The following is a 6,000-nucleotide window of genomic DNA, read 5'->3' as shown; positions in this document are numbered from 1 at the left end:
ATGCTTTGTAAACAACAGGTGTAGACTAACCGTTAAATGCTTACTTACACGGAACCCTTTTTCAACAAAAACATATGACACGAGGAATAAATACAGTAAATAACGAATAACAATGACGAGTAAAAATAACATGGCTATATAAAGAGAGTACCAGTACCGAGTCGATATACAGGGGTATGAAGTAATTGAGCTAGCTACAGTATGTACATATAGGTAGGGTTAAAGTAACTACACAACAGGATAGATAAGACAGTAACAGCAGCGGGTAGCCATTTAATTAGCTATTGAGCAGTTTTGTTTAGCAGTCTTATGGCTTGGGAGTAGAAGCTTTTCATGGTCCTGTTGGTACCAGACTTGGTGAACTGGGTGTGGCATATCAATAAGCTGATTAAAACCGCATGATCATTACACAGGGGCACCTTGTGCTGGGGACAAAAGGCCACTCTATAATGTGCTGTTTTGTCATGCAACACAATGCCGGTCACGTTCGTCATAAGGATCGGACCAAGGTGCAGCGCGGTATGCGTACACTCTTTTTAATGAATGAACAAAAACAACAAACAACTGAACCGTGAAGCTATACAAACTAGTGCTGACCGGCAACTAAACATAGACAAGATCCCACAACTAACAATGGGGAAAAAGGCTACCTAAATATGATCCCCAATCAGAGACAACGATAACGATAAAGCTGTCTCTTATTGGGAACCATATCAGCCCAACATAGACATACAAAAACCCTAGACATACAACTAGAGTACCCACCCTAGTCACACCCTGACCTAACCAAAATATATAGAAAAACAGAATCTAAGGTCAGGGCGTGACAATGCCAAAGATGTCTCAAGTTGAGGGAGGGTGCACATTGCATGCTGACTGCAGGAATGTCCACCAAAGCTGTTCCAGATAATTTAATGTTAATTTCTCTACGATAAGCCGCCTTCAACATCATACTTGAGTTTTTGGCAGTACGTCCTTCTGGCCCTACAACCGCAGACCCCGTGTAACCACACCAACCCGGGACCTCCAGGGAGGGGGTGCTGCTGAGGAGTATTTCTGTCTGTATCAAGGCCCTTATGTGGGGAAAAACTAATTCCGATTGGCTGGACCTGGCTCCCCAGTGGGTGGACCTAGCTCCCAAGTGGGTGGGCCTATGCCCTCCCAGGCCCACCCATAGCTGCATCTCTGCCCAGTCATGTGAAAGCCATACATTAGGGACTAATGAATCTTTTTCAATAAATTCTCTTATATGAACTGTAACTCACCAAAACCTTTGAAATAGTTTAATGTGTATTACTTTCTAGCACGTCAAGCTAGCTTACAGAGTAATAAGTACAGCCCCATCGATGTGGATGGGTGTGTGCTTGTCCCTCCATCTCCTATAATTCACAATCAGCTCATTTGTCTTGCTGACGTCGAGGGAGAGGTTGTCCTAGCGCCACACAGCCAGGTCTCTGACCTCCTATGGGCTGCTTCATGGTCGTCGGTGAGGTCACGAACCAGCTCAAAGCCCTAACAAAAGGGAGACAACGTGGAGATAAGGAGTAAGAAAACATATATTTATTAAATAAAGCAACTAAGTAGAATATACAATGGTGTGTGTAATCAGTAATCAGTAGTGTGAGTGAGTGTTTTGCATGAATGTGATAATGCAGGGTGTTGAAAGGTGCCAACAAACAACCAAAAAACCACCAAGAAACACATCAAAATCTATAAAGGTGTCTGCATGGAGAGAGTCTCCTCCATGAATGGGGAAGTGGTGTATTTATCCTGGGAGACACCGGGCCTAGGTGTTTCCCATGAGGCTGACGACCCTCCCAACTCTGCCCAACGGCATCCTAATAAGGAAACAAGAACAAAGAGAGAACAAGGCAGACAGTGTGGGAGGGTCGTCACATCCCCCCCCCATAAAACCGGAGACCAACAAGGGCCCCGGAACAACGACACAGCCTCTGCGTCCCAACGTGACACAGCCTCTGCGTCCCAACGTGACACAGCCTCTGCGTCCCAACGTGACACAGCCTCTGCGTCCCAACGTGACACAGCCTCTGCGTCCCAACGTGACACAGCCTCTGCGTCCCAACGTGACACAGCCTCTGCGTCCCAAATTGATGAGGGGTTACGTGTTCACACCTCCACCTGCCCCAGCCAACCTCCTCCCCAGACCTCAGCAACCTTTGCGCATAGGAAGCAATGTTTTAGAGGAAAGAAGAACACAAGACCAGGAGGGAACAGACAGGAAAGAAAGAAAATGACAAGAACATGACAACCCCAAACAATGGTCAGTCACGTAAACATTCAGGAACATGGCACAGAAGACCACAACAGCTACAAACTCCAACGAAAAGAACATCGGTGTCCTTAATTTTTACAACAACTCCCAACGATTCATAGTCACTTCCCAACGTAACAGTATTTCACTAATTTCAATCATTCAACCTTGTAGTGTTCAGCGATCTTCAACAGCTGTTCTTTAGTGCATAATTCTAACAGTTCCTCTGATGGAAAGCGAATGAACTTGTGTTCATGAGACACCATAGTCATTAGTAAATAATCTTGCTCAACCCCTCTGCTGAGCACATCACACATGACCACGACCAGAGAAATGAAAATCACCCTGAGCACCACAGTAGAGAGATGAGATACGGAGCTTCAATAACTCAACCCTAGTCTTCGTGCAGATTTGCGGTGGGTATTTACGCACTGTAGCCCACTGGCAAGGAAATAGAACTCCCCAGCATGCTGGCAAATTCCACCAAGCCACGGATGTGCCCCCGAGACAACTGCTCAGTCCACAGACACCACACAAAAATAACAAACATTTAACCATGCCCAACATGTCCAGAAATGAAACATGTCACTAAGCCTATCAGGGGAAAAAGGCTATAGCTCCAGGGAGCAAGTTCCACTACCCTACACAAATCTCCTACCAAGGTACACAGCCGATTTACTCACCTCCTCAGACTGATGTCCCAACAAAAAGTAGAACAAGAGTTTCCAGGCTAGGCAGGTCCTGGAAACTAACCATTATCTCTCTCCAACGCAGCACACAAACCAAACAACAAAGGCAACCAATACTGGGCCTATCAAACTCAAACAAATTATGCAAACCAAACACATACCTCCATGGTCTCCCAAACCAATACGTTAAAATATCCCGGACGAGCCCCCACTTGTCACAAACCGGCTCAAAGCCCCTAACAAAAGGGAGACAACGTGGAGATAAGGAGTAACAAAACATTTATTAAATAAAGCAACTAAGTAGAATATAATGTGTGTAATCAGTAATCAGTAGTGTAAGTGAGTGTTTTGCATGCATGAATGTGATAATGCAGGGTGTTGAAAGGTGCTAAAACAAACAACCAAAAACCACCAAGAAACACAACACAATCTAGAAAGGTATCTGCATGGAGAGAGTCTCTTCCATGAATGGGGAAGTGGTGTATTTATCCTGGGACACACCGGGCCCAGATGTTTCCCATGTAGCTGACGACCCTCCCAACTCCGCCCACCGGCATCCTAATAAGGAAACTAGAACAAAGAGAGAATACGGCAGACCGAGTGGGAGGGTCGTCATAGTGATCAGTCCTAACACCGTCGTGTCGTCAGCAAACTTGATGAGGGTGTTTGAGTTGTGCGAGGCCATGCAGTCATTGGTGAACAGGGAGTACAGGAGGGGACTAAGCACACACCCTTGAGGGGCCCCAGTGTTGATGGTCAGCATGGCGATGTGTTGTTGCCTACCTCCACCGCCTGGGGGCGGCCCGTCAGAAAGTCCAGGATCCAGTTGTAGAGGGAGGTGTTCAGTCCCAGGGTCCTGAGCTTGGTGATGAGCTTGGAGGGGACTATAGTGTTGCATGCCCTTTTGTCCAGGTGGGTGAGGGCAGTGTGGAGTGCAATAGAGATTGTCGATCTGTTGGGGTGGTATGCGAATTGGAGTGGGTTCAGGGTGTCTGGGATGATGGTGTTGATGTGAGCCATGGCCAGCCTTTCAAAGCATTTCATGGATATAGATGCGAGTGCTACAGGGCGATAGTCATTTAGGTAGGTTACCTAGGTGTTCTTGGGAATGCGGACTATGGTGGTCTGCTTGAAACAAGTTTATATTACAGACCGGTTAAAAATGTCAGTGAAGACACTTGCCAGCACATGCTGTGAGTACGCATCCTGGTATTTAATCTGTCCCTGCGGCCTTGCAAATGTTAGATCATGCAGTCATCTGGAACAGCTCTCATGCATGGCTCAGTGTTGCTTGCCTCGAAGCGAGCACAGAAGGTATTTAGCTCATCTGGTAGGCTTGCATAATGTGGGCTATCACTCCAAGTGCATCATCCCGTATGTTATTCCTACTATTCTCCTATATTTCAATCACATAACAGTTTAGAAGGCAGTGAAAGATTTGAATACTCTCACACTGTTGTATAGTGTAGCCCCCTCAAACTCAACTCTGGACTTTGAAGCCAGTTCCACTGCGCTTTTTAATTGTTCCCTTCGAAATCAGCGACTGACTTAGACCTGTGACACCATGTGGGTGCAATTAATTATCAGGTAGAACAGAAAAACAGCAGGCTGCAGACTTTGTAGGGTAAGAGTTGAAACCCCTCGTATAGCCTATGCTCCCATGTAGTTTATTCCAACAGTGAGACCAGAAGGTCTTGGAACTTTTACCAGAAACCTTCTGGAACTGACCTGCTTTCCTAACCAGACATTGTTCTCCCCCACAGTGTGCCAGTGATCAAGGCACCCTGTGGGGAGGACAACGAGAAGCCTTACCTGCGAATTTGAGTGAGGAAGTGGGCAGCTGTGCTGATGATGAACTGGGGCTGTGGAGCTGAGGACAGGGAGCTGTGCGAATCTGGATATCACTGGACAGATGTTTATCATTTTATTTTTCTGAGGATATGGTTCTGGTCGGGCCCTAGAAATCGAGAACCTATGCCCACATATTGTCTTGTCTGTCTTTTCCCCTCCCTATTTTGTCCCATAGCGGTAGAATCCTTTAGAGGAGTTGGCAGAGTAGAGCAAGAGTAGAGCAAGGCCAAGGGTGGGTCTGTAAGGCGTGCGTAACTGTCCACTCAAGAGGAAGCATCTCACTGTAACCAGTGCCTGTAATCTGGTTCAGGTTATTAATCAACCTATCAGGGTGTTTACAAACACTAAAGGAACTAGATCATCCACATGTTTTGATGAAATTTTTACTAATACTGTAGAACTTTGGGTATATACATCTTTAGAACAATGGATGTAGTTGTTATATCCAGGAAAGCCAAGGTTCCAGAAGCGGGGCCTAAAATAGTGGATAAGAGATCATACAAAATATTTTTGTGTGACTTATGTGAATGACATTAAAAATGTGTTTGTCTGATGTGATTAATTAGGAACACCCAGACACTGCACTTGATGCATTTCTTGATAAACATGCAGCTGTTAATAAAACTGACTGTTAGAACTGTTAAGGCTCCATGGATTGACGAGGAATTGAAAAACTGTATGGTTGAAAGAGATGCAAAAAAAGGAGTGGCACATCTGACTGACTGACACTGCAAATTGAGAAATTGTGTGACTAAACTGAACAAAAAGAAGAAACTGTATTATGAAGCCACGGTCAATGATATAAAGAATGATGGAAGAAAACTTGAGTTCTTTAAATCTAATTATGGGCAGAAAGACAAATTCACCTCCACCTTTCAGGAAATGCCATCGTATTCATGCATCAAAAAATGACTAATGAAAGAAAAAGCATTGTAAGTTTAGGTTTTGGAAAGTTAGTGTGGAGAGCTGGATTTTTGTTTTGTTATTGATCAATAATGACAAACCTCCTGGCATTGACAATTTAGATTTCATCTGAGCCTAGAGGAAAGTCTTTGTCCTCAGGCCTGGAGGGAAGCCAAAGTCCTTCCGCTACCTAAGAATGATAAAGTGGTCTTTACGGGTTCTAAATGCGGACCCATCAGCTTGCTGCCAGCTCTTAGCAAAAAGTTGAACAAAACTGTCTGACCA

Source organism: Oncorhynchus keta, chromosome 24 (assembly GCF_023373465.1).
Source record: "Oncorhynchus keta strain PuntledgeMale-10-30-2019 chromosome 24, Oket_V2, whole genome shotgun sequence".
Taxonomy (NCBI): Eukaryota; Metazoa; Chordata; class Actinopteri; order Salmoniformes; family Salmonidae; genus Oncorhynchus; species Oncorhynchus keta.
The sequence above is the reverse complement of the archived record's forward strand: the minus strand, read 5'-3'. Positions refer to the sequence as shown.